We start from the raw sequence: 20944 nt of genomic DNA on the forward strand, positions 1-20944 counted from the left end.
AAAGTGCTGTAAATTCTTACCAGTAACTAGACACCTTTGTTGATGCTTATGCCATGCCAGGGAGGGCGTTAAGGGCTCTGCGTGTATTAAGTCCTACCAAAAGTCCCGGAGGGAGCTACTGGGAACAGCCCCCTTTCCTAGACAACAAGTAGGACCAGAGAGGTGGTGCTTCAACTTGGATCCCACGGACTCCAAGCTCCAGGCTTTGTCCACCAGCCTGAGCTGCCTCTTTGGGGTGTCCCGACTCCGGAAGCTGGGGAAAGGCCAGCCAATGTGCACATCGGGTCTGTGGAAGCATGAGCGGGATCCGTGTGGTGCTCCAGCAATGGAATTCAGCCCCTGTCACAAGAGGAAGCGGATGCTGTCTCCTTTTAGAATGAGAAACAGAAGCCGAGGGCCTGGCTACCTCTTGCATGGAGCCCCAGGGGTCAAGACCAAAATACTCTCCTGGCCCTTGAACTCCATCCTGCCTCACATTCCCTCGGCCCCACCAACGCCCCTTCACTTCCCAGGTCAATGAGCCCAAGCCTCGTGGGAGGCCAGCAGGCAGAGGCTCAGATCCACTTTGGAAACATCTGGCTCCTGAGGACGTTTCATAGGAAATTTGTATCCAACCACCTTTGAGTCCTCAGCTGAGCCAAGAGCAGGTGGGGTCTGTTAGAAACTGAACCGGCCACCCTGACATCCCCCCAGCGCCACTGCATTGGGTGAGGGCAGACGGAAGGAAGAGCACGGTCAGAGGTGCTCACACCACAGCCACATCTCCAGTATTTCCATTGGGGGTGCTCAGGGGTCACTCTGTGGGAAAGGAAGCAGTGGTGATGGGGCAGCTAAAACAGCACTTTGAGTAAGAATCAAGGAAATGAGAATTGTTCACAACAAAGTAGACATGAAGAGCTGATTGAGTTGGAGGGTAGGGGCTACCCCCACTCTGTTGCACTACCTTGAACTTCTCCAAGACCAGAATCATCCAGAAATAGTGGGAGAGAGCTTTTTGTGCTTTCAGATGTATCGGCCTGGCAGGTGGGAACCGGGGGTTTTGCCAGATGTCCTCTATGACCACTGTGTGGGTTGTTCATGGGTGTGGGTTCCTGGAATCAGGGGCAACTCCGTGTTGAAAGCCAGCTGCATCCTGCTCCCCAAGCCGGGTGTCTTTCTGGAGGAAGAGATACCTTTCCTAACTCAGGCAAAAGTCCCATGTAGGTTGGCACGGGTACTGCTTCTTGCTCTTTTTTTGGAAATATGAGAAATGGAATCCAACAGACTTCAGAATTAAGGACATCTGTATTTCCCCTACCTGGAAGTTATGGGCAGCCTTCAGGGTTGGCTGGTCCCATGGTTCATAGATGTCCTCAAGAGCCCAGGTCCTTTCCATCTCCTTGTTCTGCCAACTTGGATGCTGGCTCTCTGTCTTTGGGCTGGTCACAAGATAGCGGCAGTGGCTCCAGACATCACATTCGGGTGACAGAGTCCAGACCAAGAAGAAATCACCTCTTCCAGGGTGCTCTCCTGGAAGTGGGGAGCCTCTTCCTGGAAGCCCCCTTGGCTGATGGCTTACAATTCAGGGTCACGTGCCTAGTGCTGAGCCAATCCCTCTGGAGGGACGGATTGGCTTAGACTAATTATAGCAGGTGGAAGGGCGGCCAAGAGCAGTGTTCATTATAGCCCAAAAGACTGTGGTGCTGTGAGCCTTGAGGGGTTCTTTCCTCTGGAAATCAGGGTCTCCTCATTCTTCTGTGTTAAAGCGTGCGGTCAGAGGAGACTCCCCCAATGTGGCAGATGCACAGCAGCTGCATCTGGGACTCCCAAGTCTCAGAAGCCCGCTCCTACCTCCTGCCCCTCTACTGACCAACCTTTAACGTATCCCTTGGCTGACATCTGATCATCTGAGCTGCATCTGGAAACTCGGAAGCACCCTCCCGGGGCCCTGCCGTTCCTCTGTGTTGGGCGCTGGGCCCCCTGAAGCTTTGCCTTCAACCTCAGGTGGTCCTCCTGCCCATCAGGTTGAGTCTTGAAAAAACCATCAGAATAACCCTGCCTCACTTGGCCAGGTTTCTTTGCTCCCCACCCGCACAACCTTTTATTATGAAAACTTTTCCAACACACAGAGAAGTTCCGAGTGACGGACACCAATATTTACCCAGTCTCCTCGTTCAGCAGCTGTCACCAACTTCCCGAATTTGCCTCCCCTATCTGCGTTTATGTATTTGTTGATCTGTTTGGAAGTAAGCTGCAGGCATGTTGACATAACACACACAGATACGTTAGCAGTGTCGTCTCAGAGCGAGCTCTCTTCTTCGCGATCGACTTTTAGAGACAGTGGGAACAACTGTCCCTAAAAGGGCAAGCAACCTGATGCAATGATCACACGAAAGAAACTTAACATAGATGTGAATACCCGGGCCCTACTGAAATTCCCCGGTCGTGTGTCCATCACTGGGATTCCTTTGAATCTGAACAGAGAGTGGATTTCTTCCAGCCTCTGGGAGGTTAATGGGGTTGTTGTAAAATGACCAAAATACATTGAAAAACACACACAATTTTCCCAGCCCGCAAGTCTTCCTCATCCACTGACATCTCTCAGTTTTGGTGTGGGTTTTTTGTTTTTGTTTTTGTTTTGGTCATACACAGGGCAGAAACCAGATGGGCATTCTAATCTGCAACTGGAGTGCCTCATCCCGGGAAGGCTCCTAGGTCTTCAGGGTCTTGACACGGAGGGTGGATTCCTGGCGTCCACCAGCTTGTGTGGAAGTGGGTTCTATTCTCCCCGCATAGCACTGGCAGCTTCAGATTCTCCTGACTCTGAATAAGCTTGCAGGGACTGGTAGCTTCCAGCTTTGCCTATGTTCCAGCACTGAGGCAACAGTTCCTCCAAATGAGGTTTCTCAGTAAGTTGTGTCGACCAGCCCTTTTCAGGGAAGTGGTGCTAGGGTCTGTGGCTCCAGCCAGAAAAACAACAGATGTGTCTGTTTTCCAAATAGACGAGGGAGAGCTTGGTGCTTCCATTTTCTGACTCACAGAAGTGCACACGAGCACACAGTGTCTCCTTGCTGACTTGCACCAGCACCAGGACGGTGCTCGTGTCTATCGGGCAGTTGCTCTGTACCAGGTGTGACTTCATCGATCCCAGTGGGCTAGTGTGGTGGGCGGAATAAAGGCCCTCGATAAACAGCCATGTCCTAATCCTTGAACCTGCGAAGTTGCCTTATGGCCCGAGGGGGACTTTGTGGATGTGACTGAATTACAATTTTTGAGGTGCAGAGAGTGTGTTGGGTGATCTTGGAGGGGCAGGGGGCCCTAGATGCTATCACAGGTGTTCTCAAAGAGGGAGGGAGAGGGGGATTTCACACAGAGAAGGGCTAGAAGCCACATGATCCCAGAGGCAGAGACTGAGCAGCGAGGTGTGAGTCGAGAAAAGGCAGCAGGTGTCAGAAAGTGGAGGAGGTGAGGAAGTGGAATCTGCCCTGGAGCCACCAGAGGAAGCCAGGCCCACTGAAACCTTAATTTTCACTCAGCGAAACAGATTTCAGACTTCTGGCTTCACCCACTGGGAGGGAATAAGTTTCTGGTGCTGTAAGCCACCCAGTTAGTGGTAATTGGTTATCGCAGCCCTAGGAAACTGACTCAGGTAGTACCATGCACACCATTCCCATCTCACAGGTAAGGAATCCACCCACCAGTGACCTTGGCCTGTGAGGGGAGCACTGGGTATGAGCAGGGGTCTGTTCAGTTTGGCCATGGCCTGTGCATTGTGCTCCCATGGACCACAGGGCCCCACGAGCTCTCGATTTGAGTGTCATGAGGATGGGGCCCATCTCGTGTACGTCTCTGTAGACCTTGGTTGTACACACATGGGTCAGCTGTCTGGGTGTCACTTGGAGCTGATCCAGTAATGTCTGCCACAGGTGTGGTGGGTTTTTAGGATTGAGATAGTTGAGCTGACTTATCCACATCTATCTATCTATCTATCTATCATCTATCATCATCATCTCTCCAGCTCTTCATCCACCATTTATCCACATATTTTGTCATCTGTCAACAAATATTTGTTCAGCTTAAGTATAGGGTAAATTTCAGCCTGGAATACTTGGGGGCACAGGGTTGCGGAACACAGACACAGCTGCAATGCGGGGAATGGGGGGGAAACCCAGGCCAGGAGGCTGGAGTCTACACACAGAAGGTCATCCCAGGCCAAAGTGCAAGCCTGTCAAGAGGAAGTCAAGAGTGTCTTGATAGAGCAAAGCTAAAAGGAATTTGGGAACAGGGGAAGCTGTGCAAGCAGCTCTGGTTGGTGTAGGAAACTCTGATAGCGGGAGGGAAGGTTCTAGAACATCAAGGAAGCTGCACTCCCGTGTGAGTGGGGGGGGGGCGCCTGGGAGTAGCTAGAGGAAATCAGGGCCCCAGGCAAGGGGATTAGGTATAACGAGCAAGCAAGAAACTCAGGTCATCATTAATTGGAGCACAAGCCGGGGAGAAAAGACTCAGGAACAAGGTAGAAGGAAAGCCAGGTGCCCATGGTCAATCTGATGACCAAGGTCAGAGCTGGTGGCCAGGGTCCCCCTGATGAGCACCTAGCCCTTGCAGTGAGAGCCAGAGGCCTAGGTGGCTCTGCTAAGGGGGGTGGGGGGTCCCGTGGTGTTTATGCTTGTGATCCCAGTTGGCAGTTCAATTCCGTTATGGACATACTTAACGAGACTTCATTATATGATGGGGACTTAAGACCCAGTGACTCCTAGGAACATGCAGCCCAGTGGGAAAGGTGGATTAATAGAAAACCATGCAAAAAAAAAAAAAAAAAAAAAAGAAAGAAAACCATTCTAAGTGGCTAGGCAGCAACAGAGGTGGCCGACCTGGTGGGTGTGGGTGGGAGGAGACACAGAGCAGGAGCACACTGGGGAGGGTGCAAGGAGGGTGTGTGCAGACGCTGCTATGAACACAGAGGCTGAGGCCCTGGCCCCTGAAGCCCTCATCCTGCGGACCAGGGGAGAGGCCTGGGAGTCCGTATTTGAAACAACCCTCTCAGATGATGCCAATGTGGAGTCAGGCCGAAACCACCAGCCTACAGGGGAAATGCTTCCGGCGAGGAGGCCAGATCCTGTCTTGGGGAACACACAAAGGCTTCCTGGAAGAGGCCATGTGGCTTCTCACAGGGTGTCTGTTTTCCCTTCAACCAAAACCAGAGGGGAGGGTGCTCCTCACTCTGGCTGGGTGGTCAGTTAGTGTTTTCCAGGTTGGGTGCTCTGCTGCTCTCAGGGGGCACCTGAGAGCAGACATGGGACCTTGCACTTTTTAATCTGCCCCAGGAAACAGGCAGGCACTTCGAGAGTTGCAGGGCTCAGAGGGGACAGGGTGGAGGCCAGTCCTCACCTGCAGGGGTGGGTCTTGAGACTGGGCATTTCTAACCTGCCCCCACCAAGGGGGACCTCACTTTGAGTAGTAGGGACGTGCAAGATGGTCTCGATACCACTTGATGGGGAATTCTGTGGGAAGTTTTGAGTGAGCTTTAAAAAAAAAAAAAAAAAAATGGTGCCTGAGGTTGAATGGTCTCAGGATGTACGGAAGATTGAAGGCAAATACTTCAGTGGAGAAAGAAGATGTTGGGGTGACAGTCAGGTGGCCCCAGAGGTCCTGCCTGGGACACAAGATTTATCACAGACTTGATCTGACATTCCATCCCCGCTGCCCCACGGTGGCACTGACTCCACGGCGGGCGGCGGTCCCGGTCACCCGTGTGGCTTTCAGCAGCACTGCTCACAGGTCTTTAGACTGTCCCATGGTCCTCCAACCTGGGGGTGGTCACCTGGTCAAGACCTCTTACTTCCTGGGGCCACTTGCCACCTTTGATGCTTGTGGGGTGGCTTTGGGTGAGTTACTTAATATGCTGGTGCCTTGGCTTATCTGTATAATGGGGACACAGCCCGTACCCTGTCACGAGGAGGATGTGACTCAATACATGAATGCACCTGGCGCAGCCCCCAGCAGGTGCCACTTTCCTCTTCCCTATGATCGCTATTTCTACAGGGACTGCTGCTCCCATCACTACTGCTGTCACTGTCACTACCACGACGACACCTACGAGGGCCACTGTGATGGCCACAGCTGCCACTGTCACTGCTTCTACAGCTCAGCTCATGATCACCACTACGACTGCCACCACTAGTACTGCTGCTTGATTACTCCACTCCACAGTGGCTACCGTGACTGTCAGTAACGCACTGCGAAGTCTGCTGTCGTCATTGCTAATGCCACTATCACCCCTGCCGTCCTGTTACTTCTGCTCCTGTTACTACACTGCGCTGCTCTTACTCCTGCTACTCCTGTGACAACTGCTGCCATTACAGCTCCTCTTACTGCCACCGCTGCTTCTGTGTACGTCACTGCTACAATTATTGCTGGTAGTTGAACGATTCCTTCTGTGGTTGGTTGCCAGGATCATGACCGTGACAATCACTACCACGGTGACCATGGGAGCCCTCACTGTGGCTGTGCTCCTGCTGGTACTGGCATGTGGGGGAGCGAAGTACGCACCCAGCTTCCTTCTAGGTGGCATCCCCTGCACATTCTTACCCTGAGTCTCCAACACCAGCGTCTTGGTCACTGTCCTGTGATTCGGGGGTGGTGTCCTTTAGGGACAGCCCACGGGGCATCAGCCTGACATGCCCATTGCTCATCGTGCAGGGGGGATTTCAGCAGGTTGGAGGGGTGGTTTTACAACACACAAGCTCAGACTTGCTGCACCTGTTTCCTTACTGTACCGTCCTCCTTCTCTGTGGACTCACTTTGACCTTCGCTCTCACATATTTCTCTGCCAACTCCTTGGTCATAAAAATTCACTGTTGAGTTTCTGTTCAGTGATAGTTTGGAGTTACTCAAACCAACAGAATTCCTTATGCAGTACAAGTTTTGAAACCTCTTTATTCCTCTTAATATCCAATGTTTGGACAACATTTTATAGGAAAAATATTACTTTGAAGGGATGTCTCTGAGTCAATGAGTGTAGGCACAGGAGCCCAAGGGTCCTGGCTGTGTGAGCTTGGCAAAGTGGCCTCCCCTCTCTGAGCCTCTGCTTCTTCTTCTATTAAATGGGGCTAAAATCAACACCTGCCTCCAGGGATTAACATGAGGTTCCATGAGATCAGGCCGCTCAAATGTCCTGTGGCCTGCCCGACACAGAACGGCCCATAAATATCCATTATTTTTATTCTACTTGAGAGATGAAAGCTCCTTGAGGATGGGGCCAGTGTCTCCACACGAATCCTCACGGCCTGGGCTGGGTGACGGGCACACCAGGGCAAGTGCGTGCTGGTTCAGTGAGCCAACACCGGCAGCAGGGCTGAGCTCAGAAGGCTGGCTCGGCCCACGGTGTTGCCCTGTCTGCCCCTCTGCTCTCCCCGCCTCCTCCCTCCACGACACCCACCATCCTCGGCGGGTGTGTGTCCTCAATGTGGCCTTGGTGTGTCCCCTCCCTGACACGCCTGGTTCCCAGCAGTTCTAGTATCAGCCTCTCACACCTCCGTGTGATTTAAATCAGCACAGCGCCGCCCTGAGAGCAAAACCACAGGGGCCTCTCCTTTATCTGAGGACCAACCTTGATGGACCAACCTTGAGGTCCTTGATGAAGGGATTTCAGGTAAGCAGGTGTGACGGCTACTGAATTACAATCTTGCCAGGTGGAGGCCAGCAGCCCGGCTGGGGCAGGGTCCATCTTAACCTGCCACAGTCTTAGACACACACTGCAACGCTGCAGGTGTGCTGTGCAGGGAACAGCAGATCGCAGCTGCTGGCAGCCCCCGTCAACGCGTAACAGAGGGTTCCCGGCTGACCTCAGGGCCGAGGGCTCAGGGAAGTCTCACGCTCACTGCAAATGGAGCTCCTGAGAGCCTCATTTCTTTATCAGACCACACCTTGGGCTCGCTTCGTCCTTTAACCTTCACAGAGGGGCTGGCCTGGCCGCTCCCTTCCCTTACCCCACAGGCTCTCCTAGTCCTAGCCTGCACCAGCTAGCCTGTACGGCACTCCGTGAACTGGAAATAATCACCCCTGCTGGGAAGATGGGTTAAAAAAGGTGCCCCCTCTGGGTGAACACAGACCTGTGGGCCTAGGGTTTGGCAAGCCAACTGCCGTGCCTTTTGTGTAAAGGAAAAGAAGCCCCCTGCCTTGCTTCAGAGAAGGCCACATACAGCTTGTTTTTAGCTCCACTTGAAAGCCAGATGCTTTGTGCAGTGCACAAACTGGACCACTGTATGTGGCAGCCCTGCTTCCAGTGCCTGATCCACTGGCCTTGAAAAGTCTGCGGTGTAATCTCTTGCCAGCCAAGCCGTTACATTTCTCAAAAATACCTGGATTGCTAAACAGCAGTTAGAAAGACAAAGTCACAAACAAAAACCAATGATGGGGAATCAAATACTCTCAAACCACATTTCCAGATGGCATTTGGCGTCCCAGATCTGTAAGTTCTAAAAACCTGCTCCTGTAAGTAAAGCTCCTGATCCACTTTCTCTGAATGGTTCAGAGAACATTACTTCTGTGCTTTGCACTCCATGATTTTTATGTTATGCAAACTGTACTCTAAAACACCTACTGCCTGAAACTGAATGTCCTGGGAATGCTGTCTCTAGAGTTTCAAAGGCTTGAGGAACACTTTTCTGGGCCTTCTCTGTTTGAGGTCCCCCCCTGACAGGGTGAAGTGTAAACAGATGTACAGTGACAGTGATTAAAAAAAATCAGAGTATATCATAAAAAGGGAGCATCTCCAAAGTATAGCAGCAGAGGGGTGTCTCTAGGTAAACATTTGAACTCATCCCTTCCTCCAAAAATAATAAGAGCACCCACAGACAGAATAAGAGCACCCACTTCAAAGAACTATTTAAGGATCAAATGAGATCACATATGCGAAGTGGTTATAATGCTGCTGAGCACACAGTCAATGCTCAATTAAACAGTAATTACCTTTTCTGCCGCTTAGCATTTCTGTAGGACATTTAGCATCTAAGTGCCTCAATGTCCTAGGTGTACAATGATATTACCCTTTATCGTTTTTTAAGGAAAACGTACGTACTAATATCAGAAGTACACACAAGAAATATTAGGGTTTGGTCGAAAAATTGAAACAATAGAGAAATGTGGAAAGTAGAATGGAAGCCTCCCCCTTCCTCAAATTTCTCAGCCAACAGGCAGGTGATGCTAGTGGGTTGCTGGAGCATCCTTCCCAGGTGCAAGTGTGTGTTTTGTTTTTATAAAAATCGAGTCCCATGTCAGGCTCCGTGCATGGAGCCTGCTTCTCCCTCTGCCTGTCTCTGCCTCTCTCTCTCTCTCTCTCTGTGTCTCTCATGAAAAAATAAAATAAAATCTTAAAAAAAACCCCCGATTATACCACACGTACTGCCCTGCATCTTGTGGTGTCTGGATTTTGCACGGGAAGGAATGTTTAGCATCTGAGTGGATGCTTTTCGCACTGATGTGAACTTGCAAGTGGTTTGCTCTGGACCAGCCCCGTGTCTGCTGTAGGGTATCAGAGGGATGCCTTGTATTTCTGGTTGCTTTCAAAATGTGATGCCTTTTCCTGCTGCAGAGAAGGTGAGGGTTGTACATCATTGCATTTCCCTGCAGGGGATGCTCAGCATGAAGTCTGCGAGGCACAGGTCCCCACAGCACGAAGCCTGGGTTAGACACTGAGGACCTGTGACCTTGTCTTCACTCTCTCTTTCATGCCATACTGCAGAGCAATTCTGGCCAAGAACAGTTCTGACAGAAAGAGCTTCTGAATCGGTATAAAAACAGTTATTTTGCAAAAGGGCAAAACTGAAAAAAAATTGTTTTAAAGAGCATTACAGTTATAGAAATGTGTCGCCTAAAATACTTTGTGACGGTTTGTGGGAATGTTCTGAGCCACATTATGAAAGAAGGAGGCTCAGCCAGAGTTTTCAAGGGCGATCTGAAAAACCACCCCTGAACCCCAAGAGCCCGACCCACCCTGGGGATGTCACAACACATAGCTCCCAGCACCACCCGATGCTGGACCCCCGGGGTGCACTCCTGCAAAGGCTGGAATTTATTTAAAGGAGAGTTTTTGCATTTTGATTAAGAAGGGACACAATCCTCCCACCACTTCCTCCATTGTCACAGCTTCTCACCACTGAGGACAATGAAGGTGAGGCAGGAATAGACAGAGTCATGATTTGTTACTTAGCAAGGACATGAGGGCCATGGTCAGGCTGGTTCCTCTGAATTTAGGTTTGTCTCCCCGGGTGTCTAAGGCCTGTCCTGGTGATCACAGCGCCTCCCTGGGAGCTCTCTCCTGTGATTTATTCAGTCCACCACCACTGCCTTTTCTCTCCTGCTTGGACAGGTTGACACTGAGCTGTGGACTCCTAATCTCAGTAGGGTTTGTCAGTGGTGGGTGCAGGGCATTTCGGTACCTTCGTGCAGGATCTGTTGGGAGGGCTCCTAACATGAACTCCTCCCTGACCTTGTAGAGACAATGCTAACTACTGTTGAATATGGCATCCAAATGGGAGGGATGCTTTCTCTGCCTCATTGTGATAGTGTCACTCCCACCCCCAAGATTGGAGAGGAGCCGAGAGGCTGACTGGAGACCAGGGAGCTGTACTGCATGCTGGCTGTGTGACCTGGGCAGTCTGAGCAATCTTTCTGAGCTTTAGTTTCTGCGTCTTTAAAATGGGACAGGAATCCTAGCACCCACTAATGTACAGGGCTGACATGTGGCTGTGATAGGATGGCAGGGGACTGCACTCCGGGCCAGCAGCACTGGAGCTGCCAAGCGCTCACTGCATCTGAGAATGGCTCCACTTGCATGCACCACAGTGTGTCCTAAAGATCTGCTAATTGCTCTCTGTGCTGTTTCACCTTGATGTGTGCACTCTGCATGATGCCTGGTCCATGGGAGGGCCCAGTAAGTGTTTGCTAGTTGAAGACTGATAGCTGGAAGCCTTGGTTTCAATACCTATTTACCACCAAGCCCCAAGAGAGCTTACTAGCTGCTAGGCTTTGTTCTGGGTACTGGGTGAACAAAGAGACATGTATGGCCAATGTTCTGGACAGAGAGATGGAAGCCAGTGACCAAAGAGATGAATATAGAAGGGCAAGTGGCTTGTGAAGAATCAACATGTTCTAGATCAAGTCAGATACCTAGAAGGGACACAGCTAAAGCTACATGTGGAAACTTCCCTATTTTATATTTGACAAACACAAAGAATGCTTACTCTGTGCTCAGTGTGACTGTATGAGCTGTAAATATGAACCAGTTAAATCCTCCAATAGCCCTTTGAGAGTGGGTACCATCACCATCATCATCACCACCACCACCATCATTGCCATCATTGTCATCACCATCAGCACATCATGATCACCACCATCATTACCACCATAATCACCATCACTACCATCACATCATGATCACCACCATCATTGTTACCATCACCATCACCACCATTACCACCATCATCACCACCATCACCATCACCACCATCGTCATCATCATGGTCACCACCATCACTATTATCACCATCATTACCATCACTGCCATTACCATCATCAGTATTATTATCACCATCATCACCACCATTTCCCAGATAAGGGAGGAAATGCCCAAAGTTAGTGTGGTTGGCAGAGCAATGACTCCTTACCCTAAGGAACCTGGGGTGTGTGACCTTCATGGCAAAAGGACTTTGCAGATGTGATTATGTTAAGGATCTTGAGGTGAGGAGGTTATTCTGATTACCCAGGTGGGCTCAGTGGAACCATAAGAGTCTCTGTAAGAGGGAGGTCGGAGAGTCAGAGTCAGAAAGATGTGAGGACAGAGCAGCGGCAGAGAGCCTAGAAGCTGCCACTCTGTTGGCTTTGAAGGTGAAAAGCTGCTATAGGGCAACAAGAAATGCAGGCGGTTCCAGAAGCTGGGAAAGCCACAGGAACGGATTCTTCCTTGGAGCCTTCAGAAGGAACACAGCCCTGCAGACACCCTGATGTTAGCCCAACAAGACCGTGTCAGACCTGTAGGCCCCAGAACTGTGACATAATAGATTTGCATTGTTTTAACCTGCTGAATCTGTGCTCAGGTGTTACTGCAGCAACAGGATAGTCCTGAAGAATGGATAAGAAGATGATTTTTCCAACCTAAATCTCTGCTTTGTAACCCAGTGCCCCTCCCAGAGCAGGCTGAGTCCACTGTCACCCAGTGTCCCCACGTTCCAGGGGCTGACCCCTCGAAATGTGGCACCTGCCCTCAGCTGCTCCTGGTCACATGCACATGCGTCTTTGAGTCTCTTGACTGCCGGCCTGATCCTGGGCCACGAGATCCCGTGTTCTGGCCACGTGTTGTGCTGCAGACGGCCCTGTGCTCAGCCAGTCTGGGGGCTGATTTTTGGATTATGAGCTAGTGGATGTTGGAAAATGACTTTTGCCCACGTCTCTCTGAGCAAACAACAAAACAAAGGACAACTGCCCCAGTGGGCTTCTGCTGGTGTCCACCAACCGCTGCCTCTTCGTACCCAGAAGAAGAGGTACCCTTTCACTCACTGAGGGGTGAAATGAATGTGCCCCTTGGCTCACTAGCTGGTCGGAGCCAGATCTTTCACATAAAAAAGGCAGAGGGTACAAAACCAGAAAACAAGAAGCTGAGGGTAGGGGGTGGAGAGAAAACACAGTGCCTCCCAGAGCCCTGGTCTGAGTTTGCGGGATGGGGGGTGCTGGGTGGCCTGGTCACCCCGGCTGGCCAGGCAGCCCCCTGTGAGGGCTGGAGGCTGACTCAGCAGCTGTGGGGGCCCCTGTGATCCCTCCGAGCCCCCAGAGCAGCCGACAGGCTTCAGTGGGCAGGAGCCCACCAACCCAGGAAGAATCTGAAGCAGAGGAACTTGGCAGAAACCCAACTTCTCTAAAAATATTAAAAGCCCGTGGCCCACAAAGGCCTGATTGCAAGGCCCCGCGGGCTCCGACAGCCGGGTCCCTGACCGTTGAGACCCAAGCGCGGTCCTGGCATTGAGCAATAGGGCTCTGCCCTGCCCTGCCCCACTCACGCTGGAGCAGAGGAGAGGAGAGGCAGCTGCCAGCGTGCCTGGGTGTGCACATGTGGATATGCGTGTACAGGTGTGCACGTGGGCATGTGTGTGTGCGTGTGCGCCCGTGGAGGCCAGTGACTGGCTCCTATCGTCTTCCAGGCTCCGTGCCTCATGCTGTCTCTTGGGTGGCCTCTTCTCCAAGGACAGCCAGGGAGGCCCTGGGTGGGGCCCCAGCGTGGATCCTGGGCTGCTACTGTTTGGGAGGGACAGGCAATAGTAACAGAATAACTAATTTATTGAGCTCTTACTATGTGCCGAGTCCTTGTTCTGAGCACTTTGTGGCAGCAGGCCATGTAACCCACGAGCCTATGAGGTAGGAGAGGTAAGAGCGGCTCTTAACCCCTTTGTCCAGAGAGGTGAAGTCATTTTCCTGAAGCTGCTCAGCAACGGAGCAGAGCTAGCAAGCCTGGATGCAGGGCTGAGGCTCTAATGCTCCACTCTCCTGCCTCTGGGGAGGGTGACAGCCGGAGGCACCCAGGCCAGCGTGGCCTCAGCAGAGTGGCCACTTCCTCTCTCCCGTGTTTGTCCTGCAAGTGGGCCCCCCTTGGAGCTTCCAAACCCTTCGGTGACTTGGCAGTGAGGCCTCTTCTGGGGCCTGAGAGTATCTCGGGCTCTGGGACTCACGCTCAGGTGCTGAAGCCACTCTGGGATGGCGAACCACCGGGCGCATGTGTGCCAGGCTCCAAGGCCCTCCCCCCAAATGTCTCTAGTGGGGTAGAAACATTGTCCACCCGTGTCTGGGGTCTTGTACCGTCTGCTGACTCCAGAGCATTCCTGAGGACTTTACCTCTGGGAGAGGCTTAAATCTGTAAGTGGGACGCCCCAGGGGTTGCAGGAGATGCCTGTCCCTCCAGCCTACTGCTTGCTGCTCACTGGTCAGGGCCTCCTGGCCCAATGGAAGGGCGGCGGAGCGAGTGGTTTTCCTTCCTGGTGTCCAGGGTGCAGCCGCTTAGAGTTTACTTTCTGCAGCCGGCACACAGAGCGAGGCTGCGTGGGGTGGTCTTGTCACCCCTTGAGGCTGCCACCCCCTGGACCTGGGGAGAGAGGCCGCCCACCTCCCTGACTCTGGCCCTGGGTGTCCCGGTGCAGCGGCTGCACGCAGGACAGGTGAATGGCCCATGTGGACGCAGCTCCTGGCGTACCAGGTGGGCACTGGGTGCTTGGCCGTGGTGTGGTGGTCCCGCACCTGGGCCCTAGAGCCTCACCATGGGGCTCACCTTCCAGGCCCCAGACTTCCCAGCCATGGGAGCTACCCCCGATCCTCTGGGTGCCTTGGTTTCCTCATGAGGGACATGGGGACGATTACAGCCTCCCGGGCACCAGGGAGCCGTGAGGATTAATGCGGGTGTGGCTTTCCTGATGCTGAGCTGTTCCAGGAGTGGGGGCTCCCTGCGGGAAGCTGTGGTTGTTGGCTTCTCGAAGGAGGGGTGGAGGCCTTCTGCGCTCTGCCCTGGCCAGGAGCTGACAGCCATCCGATGTGGAGCCCTATCTTCCGAGCCTTCTCTCTCCTCGTCTACCGTCTTGAGTGCCAAGGAAGCCAGTTTGTGCCAAATATCTTGCTTGTAGACCAGCAGATGCAGACCTTTGGCACAAACACTGTGACGTTTGGCCCTGGCAGGGAGGCGACGCGCCATGGACGTTCCAACTTGTGCTGGACCCTTTCAAGCTGGGAGTGGGACGTGGAGCCAGGGGGGCTGCTAAAGCCTTCTGGAAGCAGACGGTGGATTGTGTGTCCCCGGGGTCTGGCGTCAGGTTCCCAGTCACCACGTCACTCTGGCAGATGGCTGGACCGTGCTCTGCCCCCAAGTGCTTATCGGTCCAGGGCTCCTGGGAGGATTCAAGGAACGAGCACAGGGAAAGGGCTTCCATCGGGCAGACGACCAGTCCTGAATGAACGTTGAGTCACTGTTCGTGGTCTTGACTGCCCCGCTTGTCTTACAGGTGGGGACAAAGACGTGGAGAGGAAGTGACCTTCGTGAGTGCCATTGGTGCTTAGCCGCGGTGTGGTTGGTGGAGCTGGGACAAAACCTTGCTCCTTCACACCACGGGGGCTTTGTGTTGGGGTCCACGGTTGGGACAGGGTGGCGCATGTGGTGTTCACAGCCCTCAAGGAGGACGGGGGTGGGCAGGGAGCCCCCCTCCTGCGGGGAAAGGGGGGCTGTTGCATCCTCACTATCACCCCCTGCAGCTGCGTGGTCCACCATGGCCCCGGCCACAGCTGTGCGGCCTGGGGAACAGTACTAACCACTCTGGTCTCCGTTTCCTCCCTCATCTGGAATGCCACCAGCAGGGGCTCCCACCCCCCCCCCCCCGCCCACCACCGCCCCAACCCACGGCACTCAGACTTGCTCATGCTTTCACTCTGAAATGGAGGCATGTTTTCAAAGAATTTTCTTTGAGGTCATGTCTGCTTTGAAGATATGCTTAGAAAAGGATGCGGCTTGAGCCACACTGACCGTGGGCTTGAATTACTCGGGTAGTTCCTTTCTCCCTCGGCCCGTGGGGAGGCGTGGCACACGCTTGTTTCTTGGGGGGCATAAAGCAGCATGTCTTTAATTCACACGTAATTGGGTCTGGGCGGAAAGCCTGGAAAGCACAGGGAAACACGAAGCCGGGGAGGAAGAGGAGAAACATGCAAATAGAACACAGGCTGGGGAATTAAAAAAAAAAAAAAAAAAAAAAAAAAAGAAAAAACCCCCAAAACCCAAAACAGAAGGAAAGTGAAAAAGAAAGCCAGACAAGTATCTCTAACTGGACACAGAGTTGTCGTGAAGCTCTCCTGGGACTGCTGCCCATTCCCAGTGTTAAAGAACCATAGTCGCGGGGTGTGACCCCTCAAAGCCACTGGAACCCACTGGAGGAAAATCTTCCATTTCTGGAACCTTGTCCAGGGCCCCAGATGCCTCATGACCCATGAGGCTGCTCCATCTGGTCTGCTAGCAGGCTGCATATCCAGCAGTGAAGCATGGGGATTTTGGGGTGCTCTAGCCCCAGACAGCCTGCATTGCCCCCCCCGCCCCATTCTCTGCCCCAGTTATCTGGGTGACCTTGAGTTGTTTGCAGACCTCATTGAGTCTCCGCTTGCTCGCCTGTGGGATGGGAGCCTAGGAAGGTGCCCCGGACGGAGGTGCCGTAGGTAGATGCCAGGCTCAGGTGGTCGCTGCTGTGGCTTCAGACACGGCCCGAGCACTCGTGGGCTGAGAAAGAGTTGCTTTAGGACCACGTGTGGGAGGAAAGGAGCCCTGGAGGGAGACGGAGCAGCTGTTCCCCGGGGGGGGGGGGGGGGGGTTTCTGCGTCCTGTCCACCGACTGTTAGGGGCTGGGCCGCTTTCAGTTTGGTTGATACTGTTGGTTTATCTTTTTAAAATGCAGAGATGCCAAAATCGAGTTGCAGAATCAGTAGCGTGGTGCTCTGTGGTGGGCGTCTTCCTTGAACGCCCGTGGCTGGGTGGGTCCTGCTGGAAGCCTTTGTGAATGGGGCCCCACTGCCCCTTGGTTCTTGCACACGTACCCTGCATGCAGCAGGTGCCCACTGAATGCTGGTGGGCAGATGAGCCCCAGGGCACAGATGGGACCAGTTATCATGGGAGGAGGTGCAAAGGCAGGAGTGTCCTCCAGTTCCTGAGCCCAGGGCTGTCATCAAGGCCAGAGAGACGTGCTGAGGTTCACAGGTGGTGTATGGTAAGGGCACGGCCGGCCCTGACCTGTGGGTGCATTGCCTTGCCACCGGACTCTGCTCTCAGGATCTGCTCCCATTTCTTTCATTTTTACTTTCCTTCTTATCCTTGCAGTACAAGGCGCAGAGGCCAGGCAGGGCCGCAGTGGGGGGAACAAGCTTCGGCAAGATGCCAGCGGCTGATGGCTGGCAGCCTGGCTCCTGGGGGGGACCCCTGACCTCTCAGGCACTGAGCCGGGCCCCGAGGGTGGCTCCTTGCTTTCTGCCTTCCTTTCCCGATGGTTAAGTGATGGCAGAGGAGGGCATCTGGGCAGGACCCCTTCCTGCAGGCAGGAACACTCCAGCAATCCCCCACTGGCCCACTGGTGCCCCGTTGCCAGTGGCCGACCCCTGGGAGTCAGGCCAGCTCATGTGTGGCGTCACCGAGAAGGCACAGGGTTGGCTGGGGCACCCGGATTGCCATCAGAGGGGCTCCCCAACCCTTGGGGCCTCAGGATCCAAAAGGAGGTAGCACCCCCTGCTGGCGGGTCATGGCACCCCCTCCTTCCAATTCTCCCTGCCTTCAAATTATGCCCTGTTTGCTCCCCACTGAGTCCATTTGCTGCCTCTCGGGCTACAGGGTATCCATGGGGTGGGTGTCTTCCCAGATGTGGCCTCCCAGAAATATGCCAATAACTCTAAGATTCCACTCGTGGACTTACATCCCCAACAGATTCCTACCAAGGGTCCTTGGGGGACGGGGATGGTGATGTGTAAGGGCCATGTTGTGTGTGCAGGAGGCGCGGGGCTGTGCTGCCTCCAGGCTGGACTTATGGGCAGCGGCACAGATGAATTTAAAAACGTCATGCTGAGTTTTAAAAAAATGAACTGGGAAGAGAGTACTATCCCCTATGTTCACCAGGTAGAAAACTCATAGGTAACTACAAGGTGGAATCGTACAAAATTACCATTGTTTTACTGTTTTTTTAACCTATAGGAATGGGAACATCCCTGGGGTGACCTTGCACACTCTGGTGTATTTGCAGAGCAAAGACAGTGAACCCCTCACAGCTACACTGAACAATACGGATGAACAAGCAAACCAGACACGGACAGTCCACGCCGTGACTTCATCTACACAAGTTCAAACCAGAAAAATGGATCTACGTTACCGAACGCAAGGCCAAGATGACCCCTGAGGGGTGAGTGGTAACCAGGAGGGGGCACGAGGGGGGCTTCTGGAGGCGATCACGTACCGTGTGTGCCATTCATGGAGGCCTGCATGCATGATCTGTGCCCGTGCTGCCCTGTGAGGCCAGGTCAGGAGTGGGTGCCCCTAAAGCAATCAGGGGAGTTTACAGGGACACTTCGGAGTGCAGGATACATGTGGGGTGTGCTGGAATGGTGGCCCCGGGCATGAGGCAATGGGGTGGACAGGGCCCAGGACTTGTCTCCTGCTTCCTGGGCATCCCAGCTGACAGCTGAGTCCCCCCCGTCCTTCCCCACGCTGTCCCCTGCAGCCCTGCATGGCCAGGGGCCCAGCCCTGGCTGGCAGGAAAGGAGGAAAGTCCCTGCTGGTTTCTTTTTCTTGCCGCCGATGGGGCTGCGGGGTACTTACTCCTGAAACTCACGGCTGAGCTAATTTTACACCAGAACTGAGACACTGGGGAGAGAAACGAAACGATGCTCCCGGGGGTCTGATACGAGCAGGATGGAAGCCCTGGCCAGCAGGTGGGGGTGATGCTCGGGGTGCCCCCAGCATCAGTTCAGACCAGGACCAAGGACCGCGGGCTCTCTTTCTGGCTCCATCTCTCGGCCTCGGCCTTCCATTTCCAAAGGGAGGGGTGGACACAGCGGTGCCTGAGGACCCCCACATGCCGGTGACTGTGCCCCATCTTCCCTTTGTCATCCTCTCTCACTTTAGGGGACCCATCCTGCCTCAACAGCGGAAAAAGTCACATCAGGTTTGCGTTTTCAGGAAAACTAAAACGAGCGAAACTTAAAAGCACATCATGACTTCGTAAGAACACCCGCAGTGGCCCGGGTCGGCCGGACGCCCATCGTCACATTGTGAGCACGCGTGGAGGCTGTCCGGGCATTGAGGACACGCCACGCCAACGGGAGGCTTTACATCAAAGCCACCGTCTAAAACTAATTCATTTCACTGTAACTATTTGGGACATACGATCACCCAAAATGGTTCCAGAGCTCTCAGAACAACCGAGAAACATAAAAGGTGTTAAAAACATCTGTAGGCTAAGTCGCCAGTCACACAGGGAAGGCTCTTTCTCCCGGCAAGCACGTGGGAACAGTGAAAAGGAAATCAAAGCGAATCTTCTCTGAAACACTTCTCTGTATCCCTTAGCCTTGCTGGCTCCCACTCAGAAGCCACCCACCTTTCCTTAAAAGAGAAGATTCTTTCTGATTTTTTTTTTTTTTCCAGAGGAAGGTGGAACTTTGTGTGCTTTACCACCCACCGCCCCAGACAGGAGCTAAAGTAGGAAAAATACTCAGGTTCACAAGAGCACTTCAGCTGTGCCCCGCAGAGACAATCACGTCCAGCGTCCTTGGAATCCTGGGGGGCCCAGAGCATCGTCAGGATTGTGGCCCAAGTTATAACTCGTGGAGCGTCAGCTGGACGCAAAAGGGGCCACAGCAGGAAGGGAGAGAAATGAAGGCCCCACTGAGGCCAAGGGGCAGGGGTGAGTCTCTGAGCCTCCACGCAACAGGAAGAAAGCATGGTCTGGAGTCAGAGGACCTCTGAGCTGGGGACTCTGGAGAGCGAGAGGAGACATGTGGGTCATGGAAGCAGAATGAGAAGAAGGCCAGTGAGAGGAAAAGAGTAGATGCTGAGCACAAAACTCAGCTCTGAGCTTCCTGGCAGCCAAAGCAAAAAGGGAGCTTGATGAACTCTTGTCGAAGAGAAGGTGGACAGGCCACCCCTGTAAGTAGGTATGGGATTGTGAGCCAGAAGGAATGCTCTGGAATGAGGATGGCGGCCGACCTGGCATTGTCCGCAGCCCAAGAGCCCTGCCAACCCTGGTGTGTTAATCGGTCATACAAATATTAGGTATTGGCATTAGGTTAAATCACTGAAAAGTCACACACGTGAACATAATTACTTTACAGCCCTAGCCCTTAAAATGCTATGCTCCCCCCACTCCCCCGCCCCGTACTGACCATGGGGTGATGGAAGAAGCGGCCGCTGGTGGCCACAGCCCTAGTCTGCATGGGGCAGTCCTGGTTTATGCCCGTGTTGCTATCATTACAAGTAGGGCCTCTTTCACACTCAGAAACTTCCCAGTCCTATGCTACGTTCCATAGCTGTGCTGAATGGGTGCCACCGACCCCATCCCACCAGCCTGTCTGTCCCTCTGTCCTCCCTGGCCGATGTACCCTCTAAGGCATCACCTTGACGCTTTCCGAGGTCGCTTATAGGAAAGCCTGACTGATTTCTTCTCGAGTCCTGTCCAAGGGAGGAGTGAGGCCCCTGCTAAGTCACGATGCCTCTTGTACCAGCAAGAGTGTGTCACCTTCCCTTCTCACTGTGTGTGCCAGAAAGCTCAGAAATAAGGTTTTGTTGTAGCTTTCATTAATGGCTGGGCTATGTGCCCTTTCTTGAACAGCTCCTGGACTTTGGTGATTGTTTCGGCCGTGTACCCATTTCAGCCGCTCTTTCTCGAGAAGCTGACTTCCGGGCCTCCCTGAGTGTGGGCCGGTCAGGAATGCACAGTGAACGTAGTGTTGGGTGGGTGTGCGGAGGGCACTGGGTCACTCTCTCTGGCTTGAGCACACTTGTGTGGGGGGGCAGCTATGGGGAGCATCTTCTAGGACGAACACTACTGGAGGGTGAAGGTGGTGAAGGTGGTCCCTGCACCAGGCACATTCCCTGCTTATCTCCTTCCATTTCCCCAAATCCTATGTGATGGATCCTCGTTTTGCAGAGAAGAAAATAAAGATGTACTTTGAGAGGAATGCCCGCCATGCTTCCCACCCAGTGGACAAGCAGAAGAGCCTGGCTTTGTGGCTGGGCTGCTGGCGGCAGAGGTCACGCTCCTGGTGCGGCACTCGGTATGGCACTGTGCATGTGGACATGACGAATTTAGGGTCATACACCTGTTCAGGGTCCTGTGGGCAAGAAGTGGCAGAGCCAGACCTAGGACCGGACGTGGAGAGGCCACATCACGAGCTCATGAACACCTGGAAGACAGCTGGT

At 53.4% G+C, this 20944-nt stretch overlaps 1 long non-coding RNA gene across 1 annotated transcript; it reads left to right on the top strand.

Annotated features, from left to right (window-relative positions):
- Positions 1 to 7468: 7468 nt before the first annotated feature.
- LOC140624570 (uncharacterized) lies at positions 7469 to 20471 on the top strand. Its single transcript, XR_012024045.1, has 3 exons — positions 7469 to 7630; positions 17726 to 17930; positions 18653 to 20471. It is a non-coding gene; the product is annotated as an uncharacterized lncRNA (long non-coding RNA).
- The last annotated feature ends 473 nt before the right edge of the window (positions 20472 to 20944 follow it).

This window comes from Canis lupus, chromosome 3 (genome assembly GCF_048164855.1).
Source record: "Canis lupus baileyi chromosome 3, mCanLup2.hap1, whole genome shotgun sequence".
NCBI classification, from domain to species: Eukaryota; Metazoa; Chordata; class Mammalia; order Carnivora; family Canidae; genus Canis; species Canis lupus.